We start from the raw sequence: 17,364 nt of genomic DNA, 5'->3' as shown, positions 1-17,364 counted from the left end.
TGACAGATGTACTCGAGTTCTTACTGTTGAGGTGCTTTGGGCTCGTTCTGGTTTTCATCTCTTTTTGATTGTACACTTGGTGGGTGCTGTCAACCAGGGAACTCGTGCCTTTCTCTTGAATTTTTTCCCAAGTTATTTTGATCATCTCCTCTTCCATTTTCTTGATTCTCTCTTAACAGAGATCCTGTTATCTGGATTAACAGGTCTAATTTTAATCCTTTTTTTTTTCTCCTCTTCCTTTTTGTATTTTTGCTGCCCTTGCTGGGAAACTACTTGAGTTTTGTCTTCTAACTTTTCTAATTAATATTTAAAAATAAACTTTTATTGGGTGCCTGGGTGGCTCAGTCAGTTAAGCCTCTGCCTTTGGCTTAGATCATGATCTCAGGGTCCTGGGATTGAGCCCTGCATCGGGTTCTCTGCTCATTGGGGAGCCTGCTTCCCCCCCTCTCTCTGCCTGCCTGCTTGTGATCTCTCTCTTTGTGTCAAATAAATAAATAAAATCTTAAAAAAAACTTTTATTAAAGGACAGCATGTGCATGGAAAGTATACGTATTTCAGAGTCTGCTGAATTTTTACAAAGTGACATTCCTTTATTTATTTATTTATTTATTACAAATTTTATTTATTTACTTCAGAGAGAGAGAGAGAGAGAACACAAACAAGAATGAGCAGGAGGAGTAGAAGGGGCAGAGGGAGAAGCAGGCTCCCCACTGAGCAGGGAGCCTGACATGGACTCCATCCCAAGATCTTGAGATCATGACCTCAGCCAAAGACATACATGGAACAGACTGAGCCGCCTGGGTGCCCCAGTGACATCCCTTTAAACACCATCCAGATGGAGAAGTAGAGCATTGTCTGCACCTTTGCTGCCTCACAATCACGGCTTCCTCCCCAGAGTCTGTACTGACTTTTAGCACCTCATTTAATTTTGTCTGCTTTTGAACTTGGTGTAAATGGAAGTGTAGACTCCATGTCTGGTGTCTTTCTCTTAGTACCCTGTTCGGTTTCATCCACGCTGCCGCACCTCTAGTAGTTCTCGCTTTACCATTACCATCTAGCGTTCTGGCACGCGAGTCCCTGCTGTGTATCCGTTCTGCTATTGATGGACTTGGGGGTTGGCTCTGATTGGGGACCATCATGAATTCTTTTGCTGTGAACATCCTTGAACGTGTCATTGGAGGTGTGCGTGTACACACCTCTGTTGGGTATATTTCTGGGAGTTGGAAGCCGAATCAGGGCATGCCTCTGTTTACCTTTAGAATGGGTTGCCAGTTCTCCGGCGGGTCAGGACTTTGGGAGCAGCTCTGCTGAGTGATCCTGGCCCAGGGTCTTTCACAGGGTAGTGGTAAGAATGCCAGCAGGGAGCACAGTCATCCGAAGGCCCTCTTCCAAGATGACTCACTCACATGGCTGTTGGCAGGAAGCCTCAGTTCCTCATCATGAAACTGCCTAGAGAGCTACATCACATGGCAGACATGGCCCCCCCCAGAGCAAGTGATCCAGGAGAATTAGCAGTTGTTTTCATTTTAGTCATTCTGGTGGATATTTAGTGATATTATTATTGTGGTTTTAGTTTGCATTTCCTTAGAGACTGATGAGATGAAGTACCTTTTCATATATTGAGTAGCTTTTAAATATTTTTGCTCTCCTAGTTTTAATTTCTGGTATTCCCTTTTTATTTTCAGAATATTCATTTCTTTTGGCATCCTGGTTTCCCCCATCCCCCATGGACGTAATATTTTTTTTCTTACATCTCTAATGGTATTAAGCATAATCCCTCCCCCACTGCCAGGTTTTTCATTTCCCTGCACAGTTTCTGTTTCTTCTAAGTTCCTTCTTTTTCTCCTTGTTGTCTGCTTTTGATGTTAGGGGTTTTCCTTAGATTTCTCTGAGCCTTGGGCTATCTGTTCATTTTTAAGAGCCAGCTTCTAAAAAGGGGCTGATTGAAGAAATGAGCTTGTGTTCAAGGTGCTGAATGACCATACACTTCATTGTAGGGCCTCCTGGTTGGGATGTTTCCCTATGAACTCTCAGTATCAGGATCTGTACATTTATGTCTGTTTTTCCCCCTCATGAATTATCACATTGCCCAGAGCATACTCTCTTGTCTTCTGTCTATAGGGTATAAGTCTAGGAGTCTCAGCATTTAGTATATAAACTTTGATTTTTAGTATTATATCTGCACTCTCAAATATTTTTGAATGGGAGCCCCCCGCCACAAGTCACAAGACACTCCTTGTTACCATTTCTAGATAATACAGCCCAGTCCACCACTGGGATGGGCAGGAGTAGTCAGTGCGTGGGCAGACACTATTGGGAGATGATCAGTGTTCAGACTGTCTCTTAGCAGCTCCAGAAAAGTCTGGCACTGCTAATCGTATAGACCCTTGGCGAGTGGAATGGTCATGGGTTTGCTTCTCAGCTTTCATCATTGCTGGTTTCGTCTTTTGTTTTCTCCGATATGCCAAGTTTAGTTAGCACTTGATTCCTGTTTTCCACCTCAGAGACTTTTACAGTCATCAGGTCTTCCTTATTGTTGTGGGTTTATGCCTTTGAAAAAGTTACTTAATGCCATTCTTACAAGGTTTTACAAGGTGAGAACAGAGAAGCTAAGTACACGTGCTCCAGCTACCATCCTTGACTGGCAATACTGTTTTAAAGTGTGTGCGTTTTAAGAACACTTAAAATTGTGGATTCAAATTTTTTCTCCATTGATTATATCAGGTTACCTCTACAAGCATTCAGAAATTTTACTTAAAGTCATTTTACCTTATGTTATCCTCAAACAGTATTCTTCTACTCAAAACAAAATAGACTTGTAACCAACTGCTGTATTGTTCCATGAGCCTTTGTCCTATTGTGTATTTTGGTCAGTTTTGTCTCATCCCAATTCTCACCCAGTCGTAGCAACCACTAGTATCTCTTCGAGGCTCATTCTTTGTTTCCTCACAAATTATGTTTCAGTCATCGACTCGCTGTACTCTGGGATTCACTGAAGCAGTGGTGATGAAGGAGGCAAGGAGGAACCTGCTTCGTCTCGGGGTCTGTCTACAGGAGTTTAACGTTCTGCTAATTTCTGTATATACCATATTTCTAGCAGGATAAATTTCCTACAAATCTCATCGCAGAAGGACCTTTCCTGTCTTTGATGTTTAGATTATGTGTTTGTCATAGATCTTGTTTTATCCAGATTTTCTAATTATGCTTCTTGGCATTTCAAAGGATAAAACTTTCCAGGAATGGGCCCAGATGATTCAGAAGGCTAAGAAATAAATTTTATCAGGCCAATCTATTATTTGATAGACTAATTTGGTTATTTGGACCTGTTTAAAATGATCAGTCATAGATATTTAAATGTGATTCTTAATTTTGTAGTCTTATGTTAGACTTTCAGTTGAGCTATGGTGTTACTGTGGTTAAAGAGTTGGCACCAAGAGGTAGTGTTAACTTTAAATCTTGAAAGTGCTAAGGGATTGGGTTCTCTATAGCCAAGAACCAATTGGAGAGTTAGCAGCGCACCTATAATCATCTGTGGTCATCTTGAATATCAGCCGTTGGGATATTTTAAGGGAAGTGGGTATTGTGGGCAGAGTTAACAAGTGACAGTTAGCTTTCTGAATTATTTGTCCCTCTGGCGTGAACTTCGGCTAAATATTTAACATATAAATAATCACCACAGCTTGAATGATGATCTGTGCCTTTATTTTAGAAGAAAGATATTTCTCAAGATAAAGATAGAGCTACTGGGGCCTCCACATTTGAAGTCATTGCATTAATCTGTTTAGAATGAATGCTAGCTTAACTGAATTGGATGAGTAGGTACTTTAAATCCCTTCTCTCCTTTGATTCCTGTTCAAAAATGCCTTGTGAAATTGGTATGGTTTTATTTATTTTACTGGTAGGAAAACAGATTCTCAGACTAAGAAATCTGTCCAGGAGTATGTAACTCAGTGACAGAGCTGGAATTTTGACCTACATCTCTCCTAGATCTAAAACACAGAGTGCCTCCTGGTCAAGATAAATTAGGAGAAGTTGACAGGTTGGTGGTTCATCCCATGTATCTGTTTGCAGAGGATCATGTTTCTGAGTATAGATGACAAGAAATACTTAGGCATTCTCTCCTAATGAGTTTCTCTTTATAAACTCTACTGTTGTGTAGCTAAAGCCTTTGGAATTAAGACCTGTTTCTCTCCATTCTCTCGTGCCCTTCTCCTGTTCCCCCTTTAACTTCTTCCCGCCCTTCCGCTCAGCCCTCTTCCTCCTCCCCGCTTGCAGCAGTACCTACTAGTTTGGCTGGCTAGACTTAGCAGAGTAAGTGGGTACTTAAATGTGATTGCACCAAGCAAAGTTGACTAAATGAAAGAGAATCTTCTCAAAGCTTATTTAAAGTGAGAGATATGAGATAATAAGGAGCCTCAGCTCATGGGCTGCGGGAAAAGCTTAAAGGTGACTTCTTGCAGCTTTCTTTGAATATCCTTGTCCTCGGACGAGGTCAGTCTCTTGAGAGATGCTTTCTGAGGACATTTCTTTCTTTCTTTCTTTTAAAAGATTTTGTTTATTTATTTGACACAGAGAGAGAGATCACAAGTAGGCAGAGAGGTAGGCCAGGGGTAGGGGGAAGCAGGCTCCCCGCCTGATGCAGGGCTGGATCCCAGGACCCTGAGATCATGACCTGAGCGGAAGGCAGAGGTGTAACCCACTGAGCCAGCCAGGCGCCCCGAGGACATTTCTCAACGCGCTCATCACCATAAAAACTGAATAATCCATTGTATGATGAGTGATTTAGTATGGGTCTCCTCCACTGGAACCGAAGCTTGACACGAGGGGACCTCGTCGGTCTGGCCCTCTGAGGGAGCCTTGGTGAGCTTCATGGCTCCACCTAGTGGGCACCGGTGTCGGATGGATGGGTGAACGGAGGGCGGACAGCGTGAACAAATGATTGAAAAGGGCACTCATCTTTTGACTGCTTTTCTTCTGCTTCTGTTTGGACATTGCAGGAGCCTCCTCCCTGTCACCGTCTCAAAGCTGTCGTCTGCACTGCCCCCCCCCAAGTTTATCTCCAAAGGAGATCTGATCTTACTCCTTTACACCTTCAGAAACCTGTGGCTTCCCACTGCTGTTTGTTCGTGAGGCGCCTCAGAGTTGAGTTCAGCCCACCTTTCTAGGCTCATTTTCTCTCATTCCCCCTTGTACTGCACACACCAGCTACAGTGCATTATTCACCAGTACTTGTTGCTCCGGGGTCATCTCACATCTCTCTGAGTTTACGTGGGCAGAGGCTTCTCCTCGCAGCATCCTTTCTCCCGCGCCTGGCAGACTTCTGCTTAGCCTCAGGACTCGCCTGGGATATCGAGTCTGTGGAACCCACCCCAGCCCGAACGATCCCTCCTTCCTTTGTGTTCATGGATGAGTTTATGCTTACAAGTTACACAGAACACTTATTACTTGGTTTTGTAACTACCTGATTGGCTACTCGCTCAACTTAAGAGTAGGGTCTTCTCTTTTATGGCCCCTTCAGTATGCGGCATCTAGGAGACAGCATGGAGTCGTGCAAAGGGTGTTCCTTAATTCCAGAGAGATCTGGCTGTGATTGAAATTCTGGCCTCCCACATGCTGAGTTACTTTAATTATTCTTTTGTACTACTGCTCTTTCTTTTCTTTTCCTTCGTTCTCTCTCTCTCAGTAAGTCACCTCAAGTCTGTTACTCAGAAAAATATAAACGTCGAGTTTCAAATTTGGTTTCAGTAGTAGTTTTAAAGGATTGAAATGTGGACTTATAAAATCATTTCCAACATCTTTCCTAGAGAGAAATGTCTAATTCATTCATTCTTACTTTCTCAGAATATCTCTTTTCCCAGCCAAGGTCTCAGTCCTCCCATCGGTCCAGTGTTGGGCGTGTAAGGCCATGTGTGCGACAGCATCTGCTAGGAGTCCGTGAGCACACACCACTCACATCCCAGGCACGGCATGCCGCCTCGATCTCCCCTTAATCCTCAGAAGAATCCTGTACAGTGGGAACTGTCCTCTCCGTGGAGGACACAGGCTCAGAAACCTCGAGCACCATTTTCTGTAACGTGATGAAAGAAAAATCTTGATGTTAGAAGATAAGTGCGAAGAGGAAGTGGCTTCTCTTTCCTCACTTATGTGTTTGATACTGTCCCAGGAGCGATTAGGAAATGAAAACACTACTCACCGTAATGAAGACATTAGTAATGTTTGAAGCTCAGTGTGTTTGGAATCAAATAAAATGGGATACAGAGTTTCTTACCTTGGAGGCTGCAGGTTAGTGTGAAAGGAAGACTCCGCTTTTCACCCTGCAGGGCTAACACTGGCCCTTTCAGTGGGCAGAGCATCCTTCCAGGGGAAGCATTGAATGGATCCTGTTTGAAAGGGTCTGTGGACTATCATCAGAGGGTTATGGAAACCTTAGTGATCAGTGATTTTCTGTGTGAACATGAGGACAGTGGTATAGTTAACCTAACCCACTTTCCTCAGCCCTGGTCAGCACTTTCAGCAGCACACTTCTTGGCTGCGGGTGGGGGAGGGGTGCTCTGGCGTGCGCTGCAAGGTGTTAGGCAACATCCCTGATCTCCACCCACAAGATGACAGTGGTGACCCCACCCCCAGTCACAACAGCTGTTGCCTGATGACACATGGGGGGAGGGGGGAAAATTGCCCCCGATGGAGGGCCACTAACCTAAACCGAGCTTTTATAGTACCGATCACCTCTATTTTGAGATCCCGTAATGTGCATGGTGCTTGGTTGTTAAGTAGCACCTTGAAAGGAGCCCACGCCCTTGAGTTGCTGTTGGCCTATGAAGTTTGTTGAGATATTTTGCTAGGTGCAATGTTTCTAGTAGTGGACTGAAATAGCTTTGGTCGAGGCTATTAGTAAAAATTTGTTTCAAAGAAGTTTAACATCTGTTTTCATTTCTGCTTTTGTAAGTTGCTATGCTACTCAATTCCTTTATTTTAGATGTTTCCTCTTAGAACTTAAAACATTTGAGTATGTGTTGAAATTTTCAGTTTAATGGGATATATGTTTTATTTGAGCAGAAATAAAACTATTAATAACTTTAACTCAAGATAGGACAGTGGAAAGTTTTTTTTTTTTTTTTTTTTAAATATTTATTTATTTATTTGCCAGAGAGAGAGAGCACAAACAGAGGAAATGACAGGCAGAGGGAGAGAAAGAAGCAGGCTCCCGTTGAGCAGAGAGCCCGATGTGGGACTCGATCCCAGGACCCTGGGACCATGACCTGAGCTGAAGGCAGAGGCTTAACCCTCTGAGCCACCCAGGTGCCCCAGGACAGTGGAAAGTTTAATGATGTTAAGTGAGGCTGAGATGAGAGCAGTGTAGATAATAGTGAAGGGAACTAGAAGTCTAGTATATTCAAGATTCACTTCCTGTTCTTGTTTGTCATTGGAAAGTTGCACCTTATGAAAGATTTGAGATTCAGATCATTGCATTATTCTAAGAAAAAAAGTTCAAAATGCTAACCACGTCTTGGTAACCATAGCAAAATATATAGCACACAAAAATAATCTCATACCTATCTTAGGGTTGGATTTTTGGAGGTATGATCTATGTTGAGTTCTGAAGTATCTAATGTGCTTTTGTTACCTGAGGCAGAGGGATAAGCCTTTCTCAGTAATAAGAACACAGGCATGCCTGTTCGCGGAAGCAATAGAACCAACTCTGGCTTACCTAGCAGAGAGGGAGTTTACTAAAGCAGTTGCTAGACTATTTGAGTGGCAGAAAACCACTCAAGGATGCAATGAAGTCAGAATAACAAAGTTATCCCTCCCCTAAACTCATACTATTTGTTTCCTTAACGTTTGTTGTTGGCTCATAGAACCTCAGGCTGGTGAGAACAGCTTGGTCTCTATTATTTTCAACCCTTGTTCTGGTGCCTGGAACAGTGCTTCCTTCATAGTAAGCCCTTAATAAATATTTGTTGTGTAATTAAATTACTACATTGAGGATATGTTTATTAATATTAGCAACAACATGGAGAAAAAATACAGAGTAACATTGTAAAATGTATTATTAGTGTTACACATTCTATTTGGAGATTTTTTCCATAGCTGAATTTACTCTTTCTGCTAAGGAATCTTTGTAAACACATACTGAGTAACTGTTTTATACCAAAGAGCCCTGTTTTAGGTATGTTCCTGGTTTAGATGAATATCCACAGCGGTCAGCCTTACTCCGACCGTGAAAGCGGAGGATCTTAGAACTATCGAGTCACTAGGGTCTTGTCTGCGTATTTAACAGTCAGAGCGTAGATTGACATTCATGCCTCTCTGAGTCTTAGCTCAAATCATTCCTTCTGTGTAACACAGACTTAATGCTGCTTTTTTTTTTTTAAGGCAAAAAATGTAGTGAATGGTCCTCTGTTTATTGTACAAAAAGTAATATGAGTGTATAAACTCATCGAACTGGGGCTGCCTATTTACATTTTCTACAGCAGTGTTGCAGATGTTTATAAAAGTAGATGTTAGTGTCTAAAGATGACTTTTCGATTGTATTCAAATTTTGCTGCTAAAATGGGAAGTACAAATAAGCATAGGCTGTAAGAAGAAAAATGCCCCATGAGGCAGTCTCTGAAAAAGCACCAACCATATGCCACTCTAGTTATTTGGCTATTCATTTTTATTTTAACTTAATGGAAAAAACTGTGCTTTTCCTCTTCAGAGCTCCCAAATGCTTCCACTATGTTTTAGACATTAAGAATTTTTTATGAAGTAATTCAGGCTTACAGAAAAGTTATAGGAAAAGGACAAAGAAACTTCCATAGATTCTAAACCCAAGTGCCCTAATTATTAACATTTTTCACATTTGCCTTGTCGTTTCCTCTCTATGTACGTACAGTATTTTTTCCAAATAATTTGAGAGCAAGTGTAGGTATAATGCCCCTTTACCCCTAAATACATCAGAACATATTAGTTTATATATATTTGGCAATTATCCCAATAATGTCCTGTTTTATAGCAAAAAGGGGAAAAAGTTTGGTCTGTGGTCCAATCCATTATTATATCATGCATTTGGTTGTTATGTCCCTTAACTCTTTAATCTGGAATAGTTCTCATTCTGTCCTTGTCTTTTATGAACTTGACTTTTTTTTTTTATATTTTATTTTATTTTTTATTTGAGAGAGAGTAAGAGAGCAGAAGTGGGGTGAGGGGCAGAGAAAGAAGCAGGCTCCCCTCTGAGCAGGGACCAATGTGGGACTCGATCCCAAGCCCTGGGATCATGACCTGAGCCGAAGGCAGACGCTTAACTGACTGAGCCACCCAAGGTGACCCAGAGGATGATTTATTTTAGAGAAAGAGAGAGCATACCCATGTGGGCATGCATGAGTGGGAGGAAGGGCAGAGTAAGAGGGAGAGAATCTCAAGCAGACTCCCCCTGAGTGTGGAGTCTGCTACGGGACTCAATCTCAGGACCCTGAGATCATGACCCTGAGATTAGGGCCTGAGCCAAAAATCAAGAGTCTGCTGCTTAGTCAGCTGAGCCACTCAGGTGCCCCTCTTGTTTCTTCTTTTTTAAATTAAATGCTCCTTCCTCTCTTTTGGTAGAGTATTTTGGTGTTTTCTGTGGCATGATGGATAGATACGCTTCGATTGGCTTGCTCACTGACTTTCCCATGGGTCCTCTCAGTGTGCCTCTCATAAAGCAGAGGGTGGAAAGCTGAATACTTTATTTCTGAAGCCCCATCCCATCCAGCATTCTGGATAGGATGTAGGCTCCTCCGGTCAGAAGAACTTGCATGGTGCCGAGTTCAGTGTGAGCCAAGGCAGTAGTTGCATATGAAATACCAGCTTTGTGGTCTAGTTCCACAGACCCAACAAGTTCTGGAGGCGATAGTTCACATAACTTCCTGATTCCCAGATTATATTGACATGATGTGAGGACTTCCTGATTTCCCAGCATCCTGAATATGGCAGAGGAAGCAGTCTTGCAGGGAGACCGGTTTGGTGTTGCTCCTGGAGGCGTAGCCTGAATCTGCCCTTCTAGCCTTTTCAGCTGTTTTGTAAGTACCTAATTCTGTGTATTAAGTCTTTTTCTGCCCAAGATAGCTTGAGAGCTATTCTGTTATCTATAAGTGAATCTTTGCTGACAGGACTGGTAATCCAGAGAATTTGACTTTTTTACATCGGACTTCGAGTGTGTTTATACAGAGCAGTATACCTGAATCTGAAATACTTACATTTGAACTGGAACGTGGTGGAAGGAAAAGAAAGTAGCTCTTTGTGTTGGGAGATCAGTGGAGCATCACGTTTGTGCATGTGTGTGTGTTTATGAAACCCTGACGATCTTTTCATGTGGATTTCTGTATAATCTGTTCTTTGCTGGTGACTTTGTCACCAAAAGCCGTCTTTTACTAGGACTTCTTGAAGGTCGGTCAAGACTTTTCTCCGATGTGATCTTGAAATATGGGTGTGGCCACGTGTCTCATTCCTGTCCTCATGTGGTCTGGGTCGTGCAGCGAACTAATGAGAGGCGGACTTGGAGCCATGTGATAGCCACTGCCGTCTCTCTCAGTCCTCTGTGAGTCTGGCCCTGAATTTCTGCTTCCACTCCTCATGTAACAGAAGTACGGCAATGTGTTGGAGACTACACTTAACCATTTTTAAAATGTGTTACAGAAATATTTCAAGCATAACACAAATGTAGGGAGAATACTACAATGACTACCATGTACTCATCACCTTGTCAGCATTTTACCTGACGCACAAACTCAAATAATTTGACAACTGGATCCCTAATGGGATACTTTTTTTACTTTCCATCCACCACTTTTCTATTGGCTTCCTCAGTCCTGCATGGCCAAGACCTACAGCATCTTTCAACCCTGCCCCTGCCTCCAATTGACTGGTTTCTCCCTTGGTCTCTCCAGACACCCGAGTGTGTAGGGACAGGCACAGTCAGGCCGTGTCCCAGGTTGAGCACTTAGCAGGTCATGGGACTGAAAATTGTCATGCTGTGATTTCTTGTTGTGGGAGTGGTGTGTCTATGGGTCCTTTTTGGTGATGCCTTCTTCTTAATGGCTATTCTTCAGGTAAAGCTAACAACACTCAAGTTCATGACCTTTCCTTGCTCTTGATCCCTTAATAGGGCAGAGTCAGTACTACACAGGATGGCACTTGTGGTCCTTTCATTACTCTCCTGAACTGCAGTATGTATGTGGTAAACCAGTGCGTAATCCAGTTGGCATTTATTTATTTTTTAAAGATTTTATTTATTTATTTGACAGAGAGAGAGATCACATAGGCCGAGAGGCAGGCAGAGAGAGAGAGAGGAGGAAGCAGGCTCCCTGCTGAGCAGAGAGCCTGATGTGGGGCTCCTGGGACCACGACCTGAGCCAAAGGCAGAGGCTTTAACCCACTGAACCAACCAGGCGGCCCTTGGCATTTATTTATTTATTTATTTTTAAAAAGATTTTATTTATTTATTTGACAGATAGAGATCACAAGTAGGCTGAGAGGCAGGCAGAGAGAGAGAGGAGGAAGCAGGCTCCCTGCTGAGCAGAGAGCCCGATGTGGGGCTTGATCCTAGGACCCTGGGATGATGACCGGAGCCGAAGGTAGAGGCTTTAACCCACTGAGCCACCCAGGTGCCCCTTGGCATTTATTTTTTAAACCTAACTGCAGGCAGTATATGAGCAACAACCCCATATATTTTCACTGTATATATTAAAACGAAAAGCCCATGTTTCGCTAAAGGACATGTGGGGAAACTTGTAGAGCTGCCACCCTCTGGCAGGAAGAGCACATGGCGATGTTACCATTTTTAGAGCACTATTAAATTAAAGCCTTTTGTAGCCTCCTTGTAGTTTCATTCTGACACACTCTTTTCTTCTCAAAACCTGCATGAGAAAAGTCATTCTTACAAGTATAGAAATCAGAAATAAATGTTCTCACACTCTGAGAACACTGATAAAAGCCAGTCAAATGCTATTTGAATTCTTGGTTTGGATCATTTGTGGTAGGTACCGTGTGGGACCGTAGAGTCATGGGCCCAGGGTTGCTTGCTGTTCAGTTGAGTAGGCAAGACATCTAAAAAACATTGTTGGGACTGAGAAGCCACATAGTAGGTATGCAAATAAAGAGAGAAAAGTTCTTTAAAACTTTAGAGGAAGATAAACTTTTGAAAAGTAAGGTCATGTATTTTCCCACGTGTGCCCCCCCTCCCGTAGGTCCCTTCCTTCTAACGGCTGCACAATGGCGAAGGTTTCTGTAAGGCAGAGCATCTGGGTGTGCATTATCAGGGAGACATTAAATGACTGTATCTACCTTGTGTTTCTTCGTTGTATGCGAAAGGAAGAGGAAAAGCTGGGGCACTCCTTATACTCACAGCAGAAAGCTGTTTTTGTTTTGTTTTTAAGAAATCTTGACTTGATTTCATTGTCATTCCAGGTTCCAATTTAGTATATTTTTCATGATTAATATTCCAGTACAAAGCACAGATTATCTGTTGCTGCCTAACAAGTTAGGACCGGCAATGATAAAACTCCTTCCCCATTGCGCTTTAATAGTGCAAATCCTACAGTAACCACAGCTAGTATTTGATGCCCTGTGGTCGGGATATATCTTACGAATGTTTCTGATGTACAAGGTGCTGTGCTTGGAGTTATTCAGAATAGAAAGAAGTAAAAGTCAGGCTCCTCCCCAGAGGAGCTTGTGTTTCGGATGAGGGATGGAAGAGCGAATGCACGTGAAGTAATTGACCGTGGGCTGTGTGATGTTGGCAGAGAGTTTGCACGTTATTTCATGCTCTTGTTTCCTTGACAAGAGAACAAATCTAGAAGGGCTAAAAGACTGGGCAGAGGTGGCGTAGCTGATTAGTAGGCGGACCAGAACAGGGCCACAGGCTCCCAGGCCAGTGTGTTTTCTCTTTTCTTTAATTCTAATATACATCTAAAGTTAAAACTATGTGGCATTGAGTATATAAGATTCAAATAAGTTGAGGAAAGGAAGATGGGTGGCTGTGAGTAGTCAAAGAAGACTTTAAGGAGGAGGTATGATTGGGATGTGTGTAAAGAACAAATGGGGAAGCAGAATAATCCAGTTATTGGGAACCAAATATTGGTTATATTCATGGTGCAGAAACAAAACCATCTAGACCAACTTGAAAGGTACATGTTGGGCAATAGAGGGAAATTAGGTTGCAGGGGCTTGAAAGTGTGGGAGAGGAACTTGGACTTTGTGTGGTAGATCATGGGGAACTGTTCTCAGTCCTGGAGTATGAAATGACACAGTGCAAGTGGGATTAAGGAAGATTGTGTTTGTTTGCCAGGAGAACTGGATAGTACGTGCATTTTTCTTTTCTTATGTTCTGTTTACTGGTCTGTTTCCTTCTAACTAGATTGATTACTGTATTAGTCAGAAGGCTGGCCTATGTTGTAGCCACAATTTAACCCTGAAATCTCAGTGGCTAAGTACAAAATTGTATTTCATGTTTGTGCTATTTGACCAGCATGAATGGTTGGGGTGAGAGGTGGGGAGTTCTCCACTTACTCATTCAAAGATCCAGGCTGACAAAGGTTCCCACCATCTAGAACATCTCTGGTCACTGTGACAGGAGACAGAGGGGGATGGAGTATCTCTCACTGCTAACACTTCAGCCCACAAGGGACATGTGACTTTTGGCTCCAACCCATTGGCCAGAAGCAGTCATATATGCTCCTAAGGGATTGGAGGGGATTTGGTGAACAGTTGAGGACCTGGACCATAATTCTGCTTGTTTAAGACAAGTAGAATAGTGATTAATATTACTGTGCAGACCCTGGAATTGGACTGTCAGTATTTAGGGCATGGCTCTCCCACTTAGAGCTGTGTGACCTTGGGCAATTTACTCAGTTTGTCTGGGATATCATTTCCTTGTCTGTAAAACAGGGATAGTAGTAGGTTGAGCCTCACAGAAGTATTATGAGGCTTGAATGAGATTTTATACACACGCAGCTTCTGTAGAGATGTTGTGTCTATGTGGGCGTGTATATTGCTCCAAGCACCATGCCATGTTACTGTTAGCAAGTATTCGTTTGTGTCATTGTTATTGTTGTTACTCTGTTGGCTTCCAGTGTAACATCTGGAAGGATGTTTCTGACAGTAGTTGGGGGACTGGGGGAAAGCCATCCTTGCACTCCAGGTCAGTTCCCAGGCACTGGGGTCCGAGGGTGTGGATTTAGTGCCTACTTCTATCTTTGCATGTGACCTGGTACTCGAGGTCCCTCATCAGCAAAACTGACATAATGATTGTCCCCGTCTCTTAAGGGAAGGAGGAATAAGTGAAATAATGCCTGCCAAGTGCTTGGGAACAGCATGTAGGAAGCAATCAGTGAATTTTTTTCTGAGCTAATTGACCTTTTATTTTAAAAGAAATACAAGGATTATCTTTTAAGTGATTATTGCTTTTCAGAGTTTGATGTGAAACAGACTTGCCTTGGCAGCAGTTCTCATGAGTGCCTTTATTTAGTCTGTCCTGGATTCAGAAGAATAGGCCATGTTGTCAGCAGTCAGCTTTTCATTTTTCATTCTGACCCGAGTAGTGAATAAGAGCATGTTTTTAGCTTTGCAAAGAATAGCGAATTACAATGGACTAAGGAGATACCAAAATAGACTATTTCGAGGGCTAATTTAAGGTCAACGCTTCCCCTTTTAAAATTGCCCGGTATTTTTTTACTGATTGGTAGGAGTCCCTGCCCTTGCCTCTTGAAATATCAAGTTATTTTGAAGCAGAACTCTGTATCTAGATTTAAACTGACTTGTTGGGTAATGAGCTCTGTTTTTAATGCACCTGAATTGCAGGATCCCAGAGGGTCGTGGTCTTCAGTTGCACACATGCTCTAACATATATGCTTTAGTTTAGGTAACAAAGCGTTTAAGGTGTCTCTTTCCACTGGGAAATATTTCAACACGGCTTTTGGAATTTTGTTAGTTATAGTCCAGAACAGGTATTAGGTGGATACTTGAGAACGTCTTGTGTGCCGGGCTCTGTACCAGCGGCTGCGCAGAGCAGATGACAACAGTGTCTTCACGGAATTCACAGTCTGGCCAAGTTTATAGTCTGCCTGCTGCTGGCTTTTGGTCCTGTTTAAGGATTAGATGGTCTGCCAGCATATAATGGACCAGGCTAAACCTTCTAATACCTTCTCAGGGCCTGTGTGATATAATTCTGTCTGCTTACGGCCAGGACAGAGTGAAGTTTACATTCCTGATGTTGCCTCTGACTTACCAGGGCTCTCTTCGGAACTCTGGTGTCTTTTTTTTTTTTTTTTAAAGATTTGATTTATTTATTAGAGATCACAAGTAGGCAGAGAGGCAGGCAGAGAGAAAGGAGAAAGCAGGCTCCTTGCTGAGCAGAGAACCCCATGAGGGTCTCCATCCCAGGACCCTGAGATCATGACCTGATCTGAAGGCAGAGGCTTTAACCCACTGAGCCACCCAGGTGCCTTGGAACTCCAGTGTCTTGATAAAACGTGGGCGATGCTGTGTGCTCATCCTGTTTCACAGGACAAAAGAGGAAGACATTACCTAAAGTATGGACTGTTGCGTAAATTCAGTTTGTCACGTACACTAACATCGTTTCTGACATCTGACATTTACTGTTCTGTACTCTCTGGGCTATTCTGTACGATCATTGAAGAGTTGGTGCATTTATACTGATTCAGACTAAATAGCTTTGAGGGTTTTTTTAAAATTAACCAAATATCCTTTTAGAAAAAAATAAAATTATCGAGAGGTGGATACATTTCGCTGTTATATAACCGTCAGCTTTCCTAGATAAGTTTTTCTAGCTCATGATTATTATTTAAAATTGTTAATAATGTGTCACCTTGCTCATATGGAAAATACTTAGAGGGTTATGATTTTCAAACAGGGTGTTGTATATAAGGCCACTCCTTTGTTCCGTAACAGAATACAAAGATTATACAACACTGTCCCTGTGCTCCAAGTTTACCTATTCGGTGAGAGAGAGAAATGTAAAGCCAACTAATAGTCCAAGACACTGTAAGTGGGCATGAAGGCCACGTGTAAAACATGGTTTCATGAATGAAGTAGGTAGTAAGGGCCTTTTGAAGGAGAGTGAATGGCTGAGTTCGATGGGAGTACAGACTGACTTTTCTTTCTTTCTTTCTTTCTTTCTGGATTCATTGGAGATAGGATTGATGTTTACCTTTTTGGCAATACAACTACTGATTGGGGCAAATTATGTAGATAAATTATGTGGTATAGTGGAGGGAGGAGGCAGGAAACTAAACAGATAAAAGAATGTGTTATTCCTTTGCCAAGTGACATAGATACTCTCTTGTTTGAATGATCTTAAGTTCCTTAGCACAGAGAGGACTTTCTCACCTGCTGTGCAGCAGCCCATTGGCTCATACATAACCTGGTCTGTGCTCCAGTGTCGTCGGCAAACTCAGGCACCACAGACGTGCTCTGACATTACAGTGGCCTCTGTTTCTGATTTTCCTTCAGTAGCTTTCATCACAGTTTTTCTTTTGGGATCTAATTCAAATGACTCTGTAAGTGGCACCCGCCATGACATGTAGTCTTTTGCCCTTTCTTCTCCTTCACGTGGAGGGTTTGTGTGTGGAGTGAATGGAAAGGCCCTAAGATCCTGACTTCCATCCAGGTGGTCTCACCTGTCTCAGCAAAGATCTGTTAAAGAGATCGGTTTTTTTTTTTTTTTTTTTGGTCATTGGCTTCAAGGTCAGGTAGCTCTTTGTGAAATTCACATAAGACAAACCTGAAAGTTCTCAGTAAATGGTGCTGACTCAACCATAAAGATTAATTTTCTTACAGGGTACTAGTTGGAAATGAGTAGGGTAGGAATTTGAAAGAAAAGATTTCCAGGTTATAAAACCTAATAAAAATTTAAAGTATGCCTCATGATATAGTGTTTCATCTCTTTCTGTTCCATTATAAAAATTGGTATTATTGCTAACGTAGATACTGTATTGAGATAGTTTGGGGATTTAGTAAAACAAATTTGAGCTGACAGCGTGACTGTATTTGCAAAGATCATACTATTCATGTTAAGGTATTTATGTGAGCAAAGTTATAATGTTGCAGGGAATCTTGGGAACTCCTTTAAGTTTATAATTTTACATTTTTCCCACTATCTTATTTAGGCAAGCAGCAACCATGCCTCCTGCTGCTTATCCTCTTTGCTCTTTCTGGTAACCTAGACCACTGAAATGCAGATCAGGATACTACCAACTATGAATAAAAAAGAAATGATCCCCCAGACACCCAAGAAAAGCCAAGCATGTTTGCAAAGTCTTTTTTTATTCCCAAGCAGAATTCAGCAAGTGGACCCTCCTCCCAGTGGTTACCACCACATAAAGTCCTTTT

The 17,364-nt window shown here is 42.3% G+C and overlaps 1 protein-coding gene across 1 annotated transcript in view; it reads left to right on the top strand.

Annotated features, from left to right (window-relative positions):
- UBAC2 (UBA domain containing 2) overlaps positions 1 to 17,364 on the top strand; it is a 173,738-nt gene that overhangs the window by 65,445 nt on the left and 90,929 nt on the right. The window lies entirely within an intron of this gene.

This window comes from Mustela putorius, unplaced genomic scaffold (assembly GCF_011764305.1).
Source record: "Mustela putorius furo isolate JIRA1106 unplaced genomic scaffold, ASM1176430v1.1 tig00000551_pilon_pilon_pilon, whole genome shotgun sequence".
Classification (NCBI taxonomy): Eukaryota; Metazoa; Chordata; class Mammalia; order Carnivora; family Mustelidae; genus Mustela; species Mustela putorius.
Note: the sequence above shows the minus strand (reverse complement) of the source record. Positions and strands in the feature narration are given on the sequence as shown.